General features: G+C 43.8%; 1 long non-coding RNA gene across 2 annotated transcripts in view; it reads right to left on the reverse strand.

The window, feature by feature from the left end:
• Positions 1 to 18,468, reverse strand: part of LOC137218210 (uncharacterized) — an 824,059-nt gene that overhangs the window by 292,529 nt on the left and 513,062 nt on the right. Inside the window, exon 4 of one of the 2 annotated variants that reach the window (XR_010940529.1) lies at positions 269 to 369. The exons of the other annotated variant lie outside the window; for it this stretch is intronic. This is a non-coding gene — a long non-coding RNA (uncharacterized lncRNA). Of the gene's footprint in view, positions 1 to 268; positions 370 to 18,468 lie in introns of those variants that run through there. 2 annotated transcript variants of the gene reach the window in all.

Raw genomic sequence — 18,468 nt, forward strand, 5'->3', positions numbered from 1 at the left:
CTAGTAAGTATCTTAAAACCTATGGATTGCTATGTCTCCGAAAGAGAATCAAGCATGTGTACAGGGGCATAAACGCAGCAGTGATAGGATTGGAGAAGTTCGGTGAGCAAATGAAGACCCTTTGAAGTCATATTGCATGGTACCCATTCCACGGGTTTCAACTACCCAGGTTTAAGGTATTCTACCTTCAGCTAAAACATGCATGTGGAACCTAGAGTATGATCAACCATGTGATCGGGAGACGTGTTCAAATATGTCTCAGTTTTCGTCCCCTGGTACTCGGGTGCAACATTCCAGACGCTTTACTAACACTCTCCCGACTTGGAGAGTCAGTGCCTTTAACCTCCTGTTTGGCCCAGTTTGCAATTTCTGCGGAAGATGAACAGGAATAGGGAGAACCAATGAGAGACTAGCTGGAGGTGTCTGAACGGGCAAATTTAACTCTCATTTCCCACCAGGAAGAGGAATTAACCAAAGGCTCAGCGTGCCATGCCAGAACCAGATTAGGGCCTGTAGCAATCCTGCGGTGTTGCGGCCAGCTCACAAGAAAGCGAGTTGAAGAAAGGAGCTCAGGGGCACTGTAATTCACAACACTGCAGACTTATAAATGACAGCTATCGTCCAAAAATATACTGAAGTAAGGCTGCCAAGAGGACTTGAAAGCGGGGCAGAATTGCAGGAAACCGATTTCAGGAGGTAAACAGGAATTGCATTGAAAGCATAGGAAAAGAGGCAGAACGTCCACAATGATGCACTTGGCCAAATAGGGCGTATGCGTTTTTTCCTGAATATATTCAGGAAAAAACGCATACGCCCTTTTTGGCCAACCAAGCAAGCTTGCAAAGGAAATCTGCACTACAATGAAGTCTCACTTCCCCCCGGTCAAAAGGGCCATCTGAAAAAAGTGTAAGATCCAGAAAGACAGGACAGGCCATGGAGAACTGGGAGCCTTGTTATGCTGATGGGCGGGATGTAAATAGCCAACAGACACTCGGGAGAAGTGTATGGTGTTTCCTGAAACATCTAAAAAACAAAGCAACAGAGCCTAGGGCACTTCCACTTATGGTCCTATAGCTTAGGGAAATTAAAATCAAAAAGACACAGCCACCCCAAAGTTTGGAACGCCTCTGTTTACAAGAACCTCGTTTACAGTACAAGTTCAACATCGAAGAAAGTGAAAAATGGATAAAGAAGTTGTGGTATTTACTTACAAAGCAATATCACTCAGCAATGAAATCTATGTCATCAGGCCCTTAGCAGCACAATGAGTGGATTCAGGTATGATGATTCTAACTGAAATAAGTCACACAGAAAAAGAAACATCATAAGATATCAGTAATACACGGAATGTAAACTTGGCTACACAGGAACTGAATTACAAAAAAGAACGGGGTCTCAAATTTAGAAAACCAACTTATGCTTGCTTAAGGGGAAAGGTGAGTTGGGGTGCTGCATAAAACCAGAGATTGAAATGAGCACAGATAAAGTTCCTTAATCAAATATGTAATAGACAAGAGCTACTCCTTGCTCAACGAAATGGACTCAACACTCCATATTAAACGCCTACGAATGTACCTGACTAGTAAGTATCTTAAAACCTATGGATAGTTATGTCTCCGAAAGAGAATCAAGCATGTGTACAGGGGCATAAACGCAGCAGTGATAGGATTGGAGAGGTTCGGTGAGCAAATGAAGACCCTTTGAAGTCATATTGCATGGTACCCATTCCACGGGTTTCAACTACCCAGGTTTAAGGTACTCTTCCTTCAGCTAAAACATGCATGTGGAACCTAGAGTATGATCAACCATGTGATCGGGAGAAGTGTTCAAATATGTCTCAGTTTTCGTACCCTGGTACTCGGGTGCAACATTCCAGACGCTTTACTAACACTCTCCCGACTTGGAGAGTCAGTCCCTTTAACCTCCTGTTTGGCCCAGTTTGCAATTTCTGCGGAAGATGAACAGGAATAGCGAGAACCAATGAGAGACTAGCTGGAGGTGTCTGGACGGGCAAATTTAACTCTCATTTCCCACCAGGAAGAGGAATTAACCAAAGGCTCAGCGTGCCGTGTCGGAACAAGATTAGGTTCTGAAGCAATCCTGCGGTGTTGCGGCCAGCTCACAAGAAAGCGAGTTGAAGAAAGGAGCTCAGGGGCACTGTAATTCACAAACCTGCAGAGTTATAAATGACAGCTATCGTCCAAAAATATACTGAAGTAAGGCTGCCAAGAGGACTTGAAAGCGGGGTAGAATTGCAGGAAACCGATTTCAGGAGGTAGACTGGAATTGCATTGAAAGCATAGGAAAAGAGGCAGAACGTCCACAATGATGCACTTGGCCAAATAGGGCGTATGCGTTTTTTCCTGAATATATTCAGGAAAAAACGCATACGCCCTTTTTGGCCAACCAAGCAAGCTTGCAAAGGAAATCTGCACTACAATGAAGTCTCACTTCCCCCCGGTCAAAAGGGCCATCTGAAAAAAGTGTAAGATCCAGAAAGACAGGACAGGCCATGGAGAACTGGGAGCCTTGTTATGCTGATGGGCGGGATGTAAATTGCCAACAGACACTCGGGAGAAGTGTATGGTGTTTCCTGAAACATCTAAAAAACAAAGCAACAGAGCCTAGGGCACTTCCACTTATGGTCCTATAGCTTAGGGAAATTAAAATCAAAAAGACACAGCCACCCCAAAGTTTGGAACGCCTCTGTTTACAAGAACCTCGTTTACAGTACAAGTTCAACATCGAAGAAAGTGAAAAATGGATAAAGAAGTTGTGGTATTTACTTACAAAGCAATATCACTCAGCAATGAAATCTATGTCATCAGGCCCTTAGCAGCACAATGAGTGGATTCAGGTATGATGATTCTAACTGAAATAAGTCACACAGAAAAAGAAACATCATAAGATATCAGTAATACACGGAATGTAAACTTGGCTACACAGGAACTGAATTACAAAACAGAACGGGGTCTCAAATTTAGAAAACCAACTTATGCTTGCTTAAGGGGAAAGGTGAGTTGGGGTGCTGCATAAAACCAGAGATTGAAATGAGCACAGATAAAGTTCCTTAATCAAATATGTAATAGACAAGAGCTACTCCTTGCTCAACGAAATGGACTCAACACTCCATATTAAACGCCTACGAATGTACCTGACTAGTAAGTATCTTAAAACCTATGGATAGTTATGTCTCCGAAAGAGAATCAAGCATGTGTACAGGGGCATAAACGCAGCAGTGATAGGATTGGAGAGGTTCGGTGAGCAAATGAAGACCCTTTGAAGTCATATTGCATGGTACCCATTCCACGGGTTTCAACTACCCAGGTTTAAGGTACTCTTCCTTCAGCTAAAACATGCATGTGGAACCTAGAGTATGATCAACCATGTGATCGGGAGAAGTGTTCAAATATGTCTCAGTTTTCGTACCCTGGTACTCGGGTGCAACATTCCAGACGCTTTACTAACACTCTCCCGACTTGGAGAGTCAGTCCCTTTAACCTCCTGTTTGGCCCAGTTTGCAATTTCTGCGGAAGATGAACAGGAATAGCGAGAACCAATGAGAGACTAGCTGGAGGTGTCTGGACGGGCAAATTTAACTCTCATTTCCCACCAGGAAGAGGAATTAACCAAAGGCTCAGCGTGCCGTGTCGGAACAAGATTAGGTTCTGAAGCAATCCTGCGGTGTTGCGGCCAGCTCACAAGAAAGCGAGTTGAAGAAAGGAGCTCAGGGGCACTGTAATTCACAAACCTGCAGAGTTATAAATGACAGCTATCGTCCAAAAATATACTGAAGTAAGGCTGCCAAGAGGACTTGAAAGCGGGGTAGAATTGCAGGAAACCGATTTCAGGAGGTAGACTGGAATTGCATTGAAAGCATAGGAAAAGAGGCAGAACGTCCACAATGATGCACTTGGCCAAAAAGGGCGTATGCGTTTTTTCCTGAATATATTCAGGAAAAAACGCATACGCCCTTTTTGGCCAACCAAGCAAGCTTGCAAAGGAAATCTGCACTACAATGAAGTCTCACTTCCCCCCGGTCAAAAGGGCCATCTGAAAAAAGTGTAAAATCCAGAAAGGCAGGACAGGCCATGGAGAACTGGGAGCCTTTTTATGCTGATGGGCGGGATGTAAATTACCAACAGCCACTCGGGAGAAGTGTATGGTGTTTCCTGAAACATCTAAAAAACAAAGCAACAGAGCCTAGGGCACTTCCACTTATGGTCCTATAGCTTAGGGAAATTAAAATCAAAAAGACACAGCCACCCCAAAGTTTGGGACGCCTCTGTTTACAAGAACCTCGTTTACAGTACAAGTTCAACATCGCAGAAAGTGAAAAATGGATAAAGAAGTTGTGGTATTTACTTACAAAGCAATATCACTCAGCAATGAAATCTATGTCATCAGGCCCTTAGCAGCACAATGAGTGGATTCAGGTATGATGATTCTAACTGAAATAAGTCACACAGAAAAAGAAACATCATAAGATATCAGTAATACACGGAATGTAAACTTGGCTACACAGGAACTGAATTACAGAACAGAACAGGGTCTCAAATTTAAAAAACCAACTTATGCTTGCTTAAGGGTAAAGGTGAGTTGGGGTGCTGCATAAAACCAGAGATTGAAATGAGCACAGATAAAGTTCCTTAAGCCAAATATGGAATAGACAAGAGCTACTCCTTGCTCAACGAAATGGACTCAACACCCCATATTAAACGCCTAAGAATGTACCTGACTAGTAAGTATCTTAAAACCTATGGATTGCTATGTCTCCGAAAGAGAATCAAGCATGTGTACAGGGGCATAAACGCAGCAGTGATAGGATTGGAGAGGTTCGGTGAGCAAATGAAGACCCTTTGAAGTCATATTGCATAGTACCCATTCCACGGGTTTCAACTACCCAGGTTTAAGGTATTCTTCCTTCAGCTAAAACATGCATGTGGAACCTAGAGTACGATCAACCATGTGATCGGGAAACGTGTTCAAATATGTCTCAGTTTTCGTACCCTGGTACTCGGGTGCAACATTCCAGACGCTTTACTAACACCCTCCCGACTTGGAGAGTCAGTCCCTTTAACCTCCTGTTTGGCCCAGTTTGCAATTTCTGCGGAAGATGAACAGGAATAGCGAGAACCAATGAGAGACTAGCTGGAGGTGTCTGGACGGGCAAATTTAACTCTCATTTCCCACCAGGAAGAGGAATTAACCAAAGGCTCAGTGTGCCATGCCGGAACCAGATTAGGGCCTGAAGCCATCCTGCGGTGTTGCGGCCAGGTCACAAGAAAGCGAGTTGAAGAAAGGAGCTCAGGGGCACTGTAATTCACAAACCTGCAGAGTTATAAATGACAGCTATCGTCCAAAAATATACTGAAGTAAGGCTGCCAAGAGGACTTGAAAGCGGGGCAGAATTGCAGAAATCCGATTTCAGGAGGTAGACTGGAATTGCATTGAAAGCATAGGAAAAGAGGCAGAACGTCCACAATGATGCACTTGGCCAAAAAGGGCGTATGCGTTTTTTCCTGAATATATTCAGGAAAAAACGCATACGCCCTTTTTGGCCAACCAAGCAAGCTTGCAAAGGAAATCTGCACTACAATGAAGTCTCACTTCCCCCCGGTCAAAAGGGCCATCTGAAAAAAGTGTAAAATCCAGAAAGGCAGGACAGGCCATGGAGAACTGGGAGCCTTGTTATGCTGATGGGCGGGATGTAAATTGCCAACAGACACTCGGGAGAAGTGTATGGTGTTTCCTGAAACATCTAAAAAACAAAGCAACAGAGCCTAGGGCACTTCCACTTATGGTCCTATAGCTTAGGGAAATTAAAATCAAAAAGACACAGCCACCCCAAAGTTTGGGACGCCTCTGTTTACAAGAACCTCATTTACCGTACAAGTTCAATATCACAGAAAGTGAAAAATGGATAAAGAAGTTGTGGTACTTACGTACAATGCAGTATCACTCAACAATGAAATCTATGTCATCAGGCCCGTAGCAGCATAATGAGTGGATTCAGGTACGATGATTCTAACTGAAATAAGTCACACAGAAAAAGAAACATCATAAGATATCACTAATACACAGAATGTAAACTTGGCTACACAGGAACTGAATTCCAAAACAGAACAGGGTCTCAAATGTAGAAAACCAACTTATGCTTGCTTAAGGGGAAAGGTGAGTTGGGGTGCTGCATAAAACCAGAGATTGAAATGAGCACAGATAAAGTTCCTTAAGCCAAATATGGAATAGACAAGAGCTACTCCTTGCTCAACGAAATGGACTCAACACCGCATATTAAACGCCTAAGAATGTACCTGACTAGTAAGTATCTTAAAACCTATGGATTGCTATGTCTCCGAAAGAGAATCAAGCATGTGTACAGGGGCATAAACGCAGCAGTGATAGGATTGGAGAGGTTCGGTGAGCAAATGAAGACCCTTTGAAGTCATATTGCATAGTACCCATTCCACGGGTTTCAACTACCCAGGTTTAAGGTATTCTTCCTTCAGCTAAAACATGCATGTGGAACCTAGAGTACGATCAACCATGTGATCGGGAAACGTGTTCAAATATGTCTCAGTTTTCGTACCCTGGTACTCGGGTGCAACATTCCAGACGCTTTACTAACACCCTCCCGGCTTTGAGAGTCAGTCCCTTTAACCTCCTGTTTGGCCCAGTTTGCAATTTCTGTGGAAGATGAACAGGAATAGCGAGAACCAATGAGAGACTAGCTGGAGGTGTCTGGACGGGCAAATTTAACTCTCATTTCCCACCAGGAAGAGGAATTAACCAAAGGCTCAGTGTGCCGTGCCGGAACCAGATTAGGGCCTGAAGCCATCCTGCGGTGTTGCGGCCAGGTCACACGAAAGCGAGTTGAAGAAAGGAGCTCAGGGGCACTGTAATTCACAAACCTGCAGAGTTATAAATGACAGCTATCGTCCAAAAATATACTGAAGTAAGGCTGCCAAGAGGACTTGAAAGCGGGGCAGAATTGCAGGAAACCGATTTCAGGAGGTAGACTGGAATTGCATTGAAAGCATAGGAAAAGAGGCAGAACGTCTACAATGATGCACTTGGCCAAAAAGGGCGTATGCGTTTTTTCCTGAATATATTCAGGAAAAAACGCATACGCCCTTTTTGGCCAACCAAGCAAGCTTGCAAAGGAAATCTGCACTACAATGAAGTCTCACTTCCCCCCGGTCAAAAGGGCCATCTGAAAAAAGTGTAAAATCCAGAAAGGCAGGACAGGCCATGGAGAACTGGGAGCCTTGTTATGCTGATGGGCGGGATGTAAATTGCCAACAGCCACTCGGGAGAAGTGTATGGTGTTTCCTGAAACATCTAAAAAACAAAGCAACAGAGCCTAGGGCACTTCCACTTATGGTCCTATAGCTTAGGGAAATTAAAATCAAAAAGACACAGCCACCCCAAAGTTTGGGACGCCTCTGTTTACAAGAACCTCATTTACCGTACAAGTTCAATATCACAGAAAGTGAAAAATGGATAAAGAAGTTGTGGTACTTACGTACAATGCAGTATCACTCAACAATGAAATCTATGTCATCAGGCCCGTAGCAGCATAATGAGTGGATTCAGGTACGATGATTCTAACTGAAATAAGTCACACAGAAAAAGAAACATCATAAGATATCACTAATACACAGAATGTAAACTTGGCTACACAGGAACTGAATTCCAAAACAGAACAGGGTCTCAAATTTAGAAAACCAACTTATGCTTGCTTAAGGGGAAAGGTGAGTTGGGGTGCTGCATAAAACCAGAGATTGAAATGAGCACAGATAAAGTTCCTTAAGCCAAATATGGAATAGACAAGAGCTACTCCTTGCTCAACGAAATGGACTCAACACCGCATATTAAACGCCTAAGAATGTACCTGACTAGTAAGTATCTTAAAACCTATGGATTGCTATGTCTCCGAAAGAGAATCAAGCATGTGTACAGGGGCATAAACGCAGCAGTGATAGGATTGGAGAGGTTCGGTGAGCAAATGAAGACCCTTTGAAGTCATATTGCATGGTACCCATTCCACGGGTTTCAACTACCCAGGTTTAAGGTATTCTACCTTCAGCTAAAACATGCATGTGGAAACTAGAGTATGATCAACCATGTGATCGGGAAACGTGTTCAAATATGTCTCAGTTTTCGTACCCTGGTACTCGGGTGCAACATTCCAGACGCTTTACTAACACCCTCCCGGCTTTGAGAGTCAGTCCCTTTAACCTCCTGTTTGGCCCAGTTTGCAATTTCTGTGGAAGATGAACAGGAATAGCGAGAACCAATGAGAGACTAGCTGGAGGTGTCTGGACGGGCAAATTTAACTCTCATTTCCCACCAGGAAGAGGAATTAACCAAAGGCTCAGCTTGCCATTCCGGAACAAGATTAGGGCCTGAAGCCATCCTGCGGTGTTGCGGCCAGGTCACAAGAAAGCGAGTTGAAGAAAGGAGCTCAGGGGCACTGTAATTCACAAACCTGCAGAGTTATAAATGACAGCTATCGTCCAAAAATATACTGAAGTAAGGCTGCCAAGAGGACTTGAAAACGGGGCAGAATTGCAGGAAACCGATTTCAGGAGGTAGACTGGAATTGCATTGAAAGCATAGGAAAAGAGGCAGAACGTCCACAATGATGCACTTGGCCAAAAAGGGCGTATGCGTTTTTTCCTGAATATATTCAGGAAAAAACGCATACGCCCTTTTTGGCCAACCAAGCAAGCTTGCAAAGGAAATCTGCACTACAATGAAGTCTCACTTCCCCCCGGTCAAAAAGGCCATCTGAAAAATGTGTAAAATCCAGAAAGGCAGGACAGGCCATGGAGAACTGGGAGCCTTTTTATGCTGATGGGAGGGATGTAAATTACCAACAGCCACTCGGGAGAAGTGTATGGTGTTTCCTGAAACATCTAAAAAACAAAGCAACAGAGCCTAGGGCACTTCCACTTATGGTCCTATAGCTTAGGGAAATTAAAATCAAAAAGACACAGCCACCCCAAAGTTTGGGACGCCTCTGTTTACAAGAACCTCATTTACCATAGAAGTTCAATATCACAGAAAGTGAAAAATGGATAAAGAAGTTGTGGTACTTACGTACAATGCAGTATCACTCAACAATGAAATCTATGTCATCAGGCCCGTAGCAGCATAATGAGTGGATTCAGGTACGATGATTCTAACTGAAATAAGTCACACAGAAAAAGAAACATCATAAGATATCACTAATACACAGAATGTAAACTTGGCTACACAGGAACTGAATTCCAAAACAGAACAGGGTCTCAAATTTAGAAAACCAACTTATGCTTGCTTAAGCGGAAAGGTGAGTTGGGGTGCTGCATAAAACCAGAGATTGAAATGAGCACAGATAAAGTTCCTTAAGCCAAATATGGAATAGACAAGAGCTACTCCTTGCTCAACGAAATGGACTCAACACCCCATATTAAATGCCTAAGAATGTACCTGACTAGTAAGTATCTTAAAACCTATGGATTGCTATGTCTCCAAAAGAGAATCAAGCGTCTGTACAGGGGGATAAACGCAGCAGTGATAGGATTGGAGAAGTTCGGTGAGCAAATGAAGACCCTTTGAAGTCATATTGCATGGTACCCATTACACGGGTCTCAACTCTCCAGGTTTAAGGTATTCTTCCTTCAGCTAAAACATGCATGTGGAACCCAGAGTATGATCAACCGTGTGAACGGGAGACGTGTTCAAATATGTCTCAGTTTTCCTCCCCTGGTACTCGGGTGCAACATTCCAGACGCTTTACTAACACCCTCCCGACTTGGAGAGTCAGTCCCTTTAACCTCCTGTTTGGCCCAGTTTGCAATTTCTGCGGAAGATGAACAGGAATAGCGAGAACCAATGAGAGGCTAGCTGGAGGTGTCTGGACGGGCAAATTTAACTCTCATTTCCCACCAGGAAGAGGAATTAACCAAAGGCTCAGCTTGCCGTGCCGGAACCAGATTAGGGCCTGAAGCCATCCTGCGGTGTTGCGGCCAGCTCAAAAGAAAGCGAGTTGAAGAAAGGAGCTCAGGGGCACTGTAATTCACAAACCTGCAGAGTTATAAATGACAGCTATCGTCCAAAAATATACTGAAGTAAGGCTGCCAAGAGGACTTGAATGCGGGGCAGAATTGCAGGAAACCGATTTCAGGAGGTAGACTGGAATTGCATTGAAAGCATAGGAAAAGAGGCAGAACGTCCACAATGATGCACTTGGCCAAAAAGGGCGTATGCGTTTTTTCCTGAATATATTCAGGAAAAAACGCATACGCCCTTTTTGGCCAACCAAGCAAGCTTGCAAAGGAAATCTGCACTACAATGAAGTCTCACTTCCCCCCGGTCAAAAGGGCCATCTGAAAAAAGTGTAAAATCCAGAAAGGCAGGACAGGCCATGGAGAACTGGGAGCCTTGTTATGCTGATGGGCGGGATGTAAATTGCCAACAGCCACTCGGGAGAAGTGTATGGTGTTTCCTGAAACATCTAAAAAACAAAGCAACAGAGCCTAGGGCACTTCCACTTATGGTCCTATAGCTTAGGGAAATTAAAATCAAAAAGACACAGCCACCTCAAAGTTTGGGACGCCTCTGTTTACAAGAACCTCGTTTACAGTACAAGTTCAACATCGCAGAAAGTGAAAAATGGATAAAGAAGTTGTGGTATTTACTTACAAAGCAATATCACTCAGCAATGAAATCTATGTCATCAGGCCCTTAGCAGCACAATGAGTGGATTCATGTATGATGATTCTAACTGAAATAAGTCACACAGAAAAAGAAACATCATAAGATATCAGTAATACACAGAATGTAAACTTGGCTACACAGGAACTGAATTACAGAACAGAACAGGGTCTCAAATTTAGAAAACCAACTTATGCTTGCTTAAGGGGAAAGGTGAGTTGGGGTGCTGCATAAAACCAGAGATTGAAATGAGCACAGATAAAGTTCCTTAAGCCAAATATGGAATAGACAAGAGCTACTCCTTGCTCAACGAAATGGACTCAACACCGCATATTAAACGCCTAAGAATGTACCTGACTAGTAAGTATCTTAAAACCTATGGATTGCTATGTCTCCGAAAGAGAATCAAGCATGTGTACAGGGGCATAAACGCAGCAGTGATAGGATTGGAGAGGTTCGGTGAGCAAATGAAGACCCTTTGAAGTCATATTGCATGGTACCCATTCCACGGGTTTCAACTACCCAGGTTTAAGGTATTCTACCTTCAGCTAAAACATGCATGTGGAAACTAGAGTATGATCAACCATGTGATCGGGAAACGTGTTCAAATATGTCTCAGTTTTCGTACCCTGGTACTCGGGTGCAACATTCCAGACGCTTTACTAACACCCTCCCGACTTGGAGAGTCAGTCCCTTTAACCTCCTGTTTGGCCCAGTTTGCAATTTCTGTGGAAGATGAACAGGAATAGCGAGAACCAATGAGAGACTAGCTGGAGGTGTCTGGACGGGCAAATTTAACTCTCATTTCCCACCAGGAAGAGGAATTAACCAAAGGCTCAGCTTGCCATTCCGGAACAAGATTAGGGCCTGAAGCCATCCTGCGGTGTTGCGGCCAGCTCAAAAGAAAGCGAATTGAAGAAAGGAGCTCAGGGGCACTGTAATTCACAAACCTGCAGAGTTATAAATGACAGCTATCGTCCAAAAATATAACTGAAGTAAGGCTGCCAAGAGGACTTGAAAGCGGGGCAGAATTGCAGGAAACCGATTTCAGGAGGTAAACAGGAATTGCATTGAAAGCATAGGAAAAGAGGCAGAACGTCCACAATGATGCACTTGGCCAAAAAGGGCGTATGCGTTTTTTCCTGAATATATTCAGGAAAAAACGCATACGCCCTTTTTGGCCAACCAAGCAAGCTTGCAAAGGAAATCTGCACTACAATGAAGTCTCACTTCCCCCCGGTCAAAAGGGCCATCTGAAAAAAGTGTAAAATCCAGAAAGGCAGGACAGGCCATGGAGAACTGGGAGCCTTGTTATGCTGATGGGCGGGATGTAAATTGCCAACAGCCACTCGGGAGAAGTGTATGGTGTTTCCTGAAACATCTAAAAAACAAAGCAACAGAGCCTAGGGCACTTCCACTTATGGTCCTATAGCTTAGGGAAATTAAAATCAAAAAGACACAGCCACCCCAAAGTTTGGGACGCCTCTGTTTACAAGAACCTCATTTACCGTACAAGTTCAATATCACAGAAAGTGAAAAATGGATAAAGAAGTTGTGGTACTTACGTACAATGCAGTATCACTCAACAATGAAATCTATGTCATCAGGCCCGTAGCAGCATAATGAGTGGATTCAGGTACGATGATTCTAACTGAAATAAGTCACACAGAAAAAGAAACATCATAAGATATCACTAATACACAGAATGTAAACTTGGCTACACAGGAACTGAATTCTAAAACAGAACAGGGTCTCAAATTTAGAAAACCAACTTATGCTTGCTTAAGGGGAAAGGTGAGTTGGGGTGCTGCATAAAACCAGAGATTGAAATGAGCACAGATAAAGTTCCTTAAGCCAAATATGGAATAGACAAGAGCTACTCCTTGCTCAACGAAATGGACTCAACACCCCATATTAAATGCCTAAGAATGTACCTGACTAGTAAGTATCTTAAAACCTATGGATTGCTATGTCTCCAAAAGAGAATCAAGCGTCTGTACAGGGGGATAAATGCAGCAGTGATAGGATTGGAGAAGTTCGGTGAGCAAATGAAGACCCTTTGATGTCATATTGCATGGTACCCATTACACGGGTCTCAACTCTCCAGGTTTAAGGTATTCTTCCTTCAGCTAAAACATGCATGTGGAACCCAGAGTATGATCAACCGTGTGAACGGGAGACGTGTTCAAATATGTCTCAGTTTTCCTCCCCTGGTACTCGGGTGCAACATTCCAGACGCTTTACTAACACCCTCCCGACTTGGAGAGTCAGTCCCTTTAAACTCCTGTTTGGCCCAGTTTGCAATTTCTGCGGAAGATGAACCTGAATAGTGAGAACCAATGAGAGACTAGCTGGAGGTGTCTGGACGGGCAAATTTAACTCTCATTTCCCACCAGGAAGAGGAATTAACCAAAGGCTCAGCGTGCCGTGCCGGAACCAGATTAGGGCCTGAAGCCATCCTGCGGTGTTGCGGCCAGCTCAAAAGAAAGCGAGTTGAAGAAAGGAGCTCAGGGGCACTGTAATTCACAAACCTGCAGAGTTATAAATGACAGCTATCGTCCAAAAATATACTGAAGTAAGGCTGCCAAGAGGACTTGAAAGCGGGGCAGAATTGCAGGAAACCGATTTCAGGAGGTAGACTGGAATTGCATTGAAAGCATAGGAAAAGAGGCAGAACGTCCACAATGATGCACTTGGCCAAAAAGGGCGTATGCGTTTTTTCCTGAATATATTCAGGAAAAAACGCATACGCCCTTTTTGGCCAACCAAGCAAGCTTGCAAAGGAAATCTGCACTACAATGAAGTCTCACTTCCCCCCGGTCAAAAGGGCCATCTGAAAAAAGTGTAAAATCCAGAAAGGCAGGACAGGCCATGGAGAACTGGGAGCCTTGTTATGCTGATGGGCGGGATGTAAATTGCCAACAGCCACTCGGGAGAAGTGTATGGTGTTTCCTGAAACATCTAAAAAACAAAGCAACAGAGCCTAGGGCACTTCCACTTATGGTCCTATAGCTTAGGGAAATTAAAATCAAAAAGACACAGCCACCCCAAAGTTTGGGACGCCTCTGTTTACAAGAACCTCATTTACCGTACAAGATCAATATCACAGAAAGTGAAAAATGGATAAAGAAGTTGTGGTACTTACGTACAATGCAGTATCACTCAACAATGAAATCTATGTCATCAGGCCCGTAGCAGCACAATGAGTGGATTCAGGTACGATGATTCTAACTGAAATAAGTCACACAGAAAAAGAAACATCATAAGATATCACTAATACACAGAATGTAAACTTGGCTACACAGGAACTGAATTCCAAAACAGAACAGGGTCTCAAATTTAGAAAACCAACTTATGCTTGCTTAAGCGGAAAGGTGAGTTGGGGTGCTGCATAAAACCAGAGATTGAAATGAGCACAGATAAAGTTCCTTAAGCCAAATATGGAATAGACAAGAGCTACTCCTTGCTCAACGAAATGGACTCAACACCCCATATTAAATGCCTAAGAATGTACCTGACTAGTAAGTATCTTAAAACCTATGGATTGCTATGTCTCCAAAAGAGAATCAAGCGTCTGTACAGGGGGATAAACGCAGCAGTGATAGGATTGGAGAAGTTTGGTGAGCAAATGAAGACCCTTTGAAGTCATATTGCATGGTACCCATTACACGGGTCTCAACTCTCCAGGTTTAAGGTATTCTTCCTTCAGCTAAAACATGCATGTGGAACCCAGAGTATGATCAACCGTGTGAACGGGAGACGTGTTCAAATATGTCTCAGTTTTCCTCCCCTGGTACTCGGGTGCAACATTCCAGACGGTTTACTAACACCCTCCCGACTTGGAGAGTCAGTCCCTTTAACCTCCTGTTTGGCCCAGTTTGCAATTTCTGCGGAAGATGAACAGGAATAGCGAGAACCAATGAGAGACTAGCTGGAGGTGTCTGGACGGGCAAATTTAACTCTCATTTCCCACCAGGAAGAGGAATTAACCAAAGGCTCAGCTTGCCGTGCCGGAACCAGATTAGGGCCTGAAGCCATCCTGCGGTGTTGCGGCCAGCTCAAAAGAAAGCGAGTTGAAGAAAGGAGCTCAGGGGCACTGTAATTCACAAACCTGCAGAGTTATAAATGACAGCTATCGTCCAAAAATATACTGAAGTAAGGCTGCCAAGAGGACTTGAAAGCGGGGCAGAATTGCAGGAAACCGATTTCAGGAGGTAGACTGGAATTGCATTGAAAGCATAGGAAAAGAGGCAGAACGTCCACAATGATGCACTTGGCCAAAAAGGGCGTATGCGTTTTTTCCTGAATATATTCAGGAAAAAACGCATACGCCCTTTTTGGCCAACCAAGCAAGCTTGCAAAGGAAATCTGCACTACAATGAAGTCTCACTTCCCCCCGGTCAAAAGGGCCATCTGAAAAAAGTGTAAAATCCAGAAAGGCAGGACAGGCCATGGAGAACTGGGAGCCTTGTTATGCTGTTGGGCGGGATGTAAATTGCCAACAGACACTCGGGAGAAGTGTATGGTGTTTCCTGAAACATCTAAAAAACAAAGCAACAGAGCCTAGGGCACTTCCACTTATGGTCCTATAGCTTAGGGAAATTAAAATCAAAAAGACACAGCCACCCCAAAGTTTGGGACGCCTCTGTTTACAAGAACCTCATTTACCGTACAAGTTCAATATCACAGAAAGTGAAAAATGGATAAAGAAGTTGTGGTACTTACGTACAATGCAGTATCACTCAACAATGAAATCTATGTCATCAGGCCCGTAGCAGCATAATGAGTGGATTCAGGTACGATGATTCTAACTGAAATAAGTCACACAGAAAAAGAAACATCATAAGATATCACTAATACACGGAATGTAAACTTGGCTACACAGGAACTGAATTACAGAACAGAACAGGGTCTCAAATTTAGAAAACCAACTTATGCTTGCTTAAGGGTAAAGGTGAGTTGGGGTGCTGCATAAAACCAGAGATTGAAATGAGCACAGATAAAGTTCCTTAAGCCAAATATGGAATAGACAAGAGCTACTCCTTGCTCAACGAAATGGACTCAACACCTCATATTAAATGCCTAAGAATGTACCTGACTAGTAAGTATCTTAAAACCTATGGATTGCTATGTCTCCAAAAGAGAATCAAGCGTGTGTACAGGGGCATAAACGCAGCAGTGATAGGATTGGAGAGGTTCGGTGAGCAAATGAAGACCCTTTGAAGTCATATTGCATGGTACCCATTCCACGGGTCTCAACCCTCCAGGTTTAAGGTATTCTTCCTTCAGCTAAAACATGCATGTGGAACCCAGAGTATGATCAACCGTGTGATCGGGAGACGTGTTCAAATATGTCTCAGTTTTCGTACCCTGGTACTCGGGTGCAACATTCCAGACGCTTTACTAACACTCTCCCCACTTGGAGAGTCAGTGCCTTTAACCTCCTGTTTGGCCCAGGTTGCAATTACTGCGGAAGATGAACAGGAATAGGGAGAACCAATGAGAGACTAGCTGGAGGTGTCTGAATGGGCAAATTTAACTCTCATTACCCACCAGGAAGAGGAATTAACCAAAGGCTCAGCGTGCCGTGCCGGAACCAGATTAGGGCCTGAAGCCATTCTGCGGTGTTGCGGCCAGCTCATAAGAAAACGAGTTGAAGAAAGGAGCTCAGGGTCACTGTAATTCACAATCCTGCAGAGTTATAAATGACAGCTATCGTCCAAAAATATACTGAAGTAAGGCTGCCAAGAGGACTTGAAAGCGGGGCAGAATTGCAGGAAACCGATTTCAGGAGGTAGACTGGAATTGCATTGAAAGCATAGGAAAAGAGGCAGAACGTCCACAATGATGCACTTAGCCAAAAAGGGCGTATGCGTTTTTTCCTGAATATATTCAGGAAAAAACGCATACGCCCTTTTTGGCCAACCAAGCAAGCTTGCAAAGGAAATCTGCACTACAATGAAGTCTCACTTCCCCCCGGTCAAAAGGGCCATCTGAAAAAAGTGTAAAATCCAGAAAGGCAGGACAGGCCATGGAGAACTGGGAGCCTTGTTATGCTGATGGGCGGCATGTAAATTGCCAACAGCCACTCTGGAGAAGTGTATGGTGTTTCCTGAAACATCTAAAAAACAAAGCAACAGAGCCTAGGGCACTTCCACTTATGGTCCTATAGCTTAGGGAAATTAAAATCAAAAAGACACAGCCACCCCAAAGTTTGGGACGCCTCTGTTTACAAGAACCTCGTTTACCGTACAGGTTCAATATCACAGAAAGTGAAAAATGGATAAAGAACTTGTGGTACTTACGTACAATGCAGTATCACTCAGCAATGAAATCTATGTCATCAGGCCCGTAGCAGCATAATGAGTGGATTCAGGTACGATGATTCTATCTGAAGTAAGTCACACAGAAAAAGAAACATCATAAGATATCACTAATACACGGAATGTAAACTTGGCTACACAGGAACTGAATTCCAAAACAGAACAGGGTCTCAAATTTAGAAAACCAACTTATGCTTGCTTAAGGGTAAAGGTGAGTTGGGGTGCTGCATAAAACCAGAGATTGAAATGAGCACAGATAAACTTCCTTAAGCCAAATATGGAATAGACAAGAGCTATTCCTTGCTCAACGAAATGGACTCAACACCCCATATTAAACGCCTAAGAATGTACCTGACTAGTAAGTATCTTAAAACCTGTGGATTGCTATGTCTCCAAACGAGAATCAAGCGTGTGTACAGGGGCATAAACGCAGCAGTGATAGGATTGGAGAGGTTCGGTGAGCAAATGAAGACCCTTTGAAGTCATATTGCATGGTACCCATTCCACGGGTCTCAACTCTCCAGGTTTAAGGTATTCTTCCTTCAGCTAAAACATGCATGTGGAACCCAGAGTATGATCAACCATGTGAAAGGGAGACGTGTTCAAATATGTCTCAGTTTTCCTCCCCTGGTACTCGGGTGCAACATTCCAGACGCTTTACTAACACTCTCCCCACTTGGAGAGTCAGCGCCTTTAACCTCCTGTTTGGCCCAGTTTGCAATTTCTGCGGAAGATGAACAGGAATAGGGAGAACCAATGAGAGACTAGCTGGAGGTGTCTGGACGGGCAAATTTAACTCTCATTTCCCACCAGGAGGAGGAAATAACCAAAGGCTCAGCGTGCCGTGCCGGAACCAGATTAGGGCCTGAAGCCATCCTGCGGTGTTGCGGCCAGCTCACAAGAAAGCGAGTTGAAGAAAGGAGCTCAGGAGCACTGTAATTCACAAACCTGCAGAGTTATAAATGACAGCTATCGTCCAAAAATATACTGAAGTAAGGCTGCCAAGAGGACTTGAAAGCGGGGCAGAATTGCAGGAAACCGATTTCAGGAGGTAGACTGGAATTGCATTGAAAGCATAGGAAAAGAGGCAGAACGTCCACAATGATGCACTTGGCCAGAAAGGGTGTATGCGTTTTTTCCTGAATATATTCAGGAAAAAACGCATACGCCCTTTTTGGCCAACCAAGCAAGCTTGCAAAGGAAATCTGCACTACAATGAAGTCTCACTTCCCCCCGGTCAAAAGGGCCATCTGAAAAAAGTGTAAAATCCAGAAAGGCAGGACAGGCCATGGAGACCTGGGAGCCTTGTTATGCTGATGGGCGGGATGTAAATTGCCAACAGACACTCGGGAGAAGTGTATGGTGTTTCCTGAAACATCTAAAAAACAAAGCAACAGAGCCTAGGGCACTTCCACTTATGGTCCTATAGCTTAGGGAAATTAAA

Source organism: Pseudorca crassidens, unplaced genomic scaffold (assembly GCF_039906515.1).
Source record: "Pseudorca crassidens isolate mPseCra1 unplaced genomic scaffold, mPseCra1.hap1 Scaffold_46, whole genome shotgun sequence".
Taxonomy (NCBI): domain Eukaryota; kingdom Metazoa; phylum Chordata; class Mammalia; order Artiodactyla; family Delphinidae; genus Pseudorca; species Pseudorca crassidens.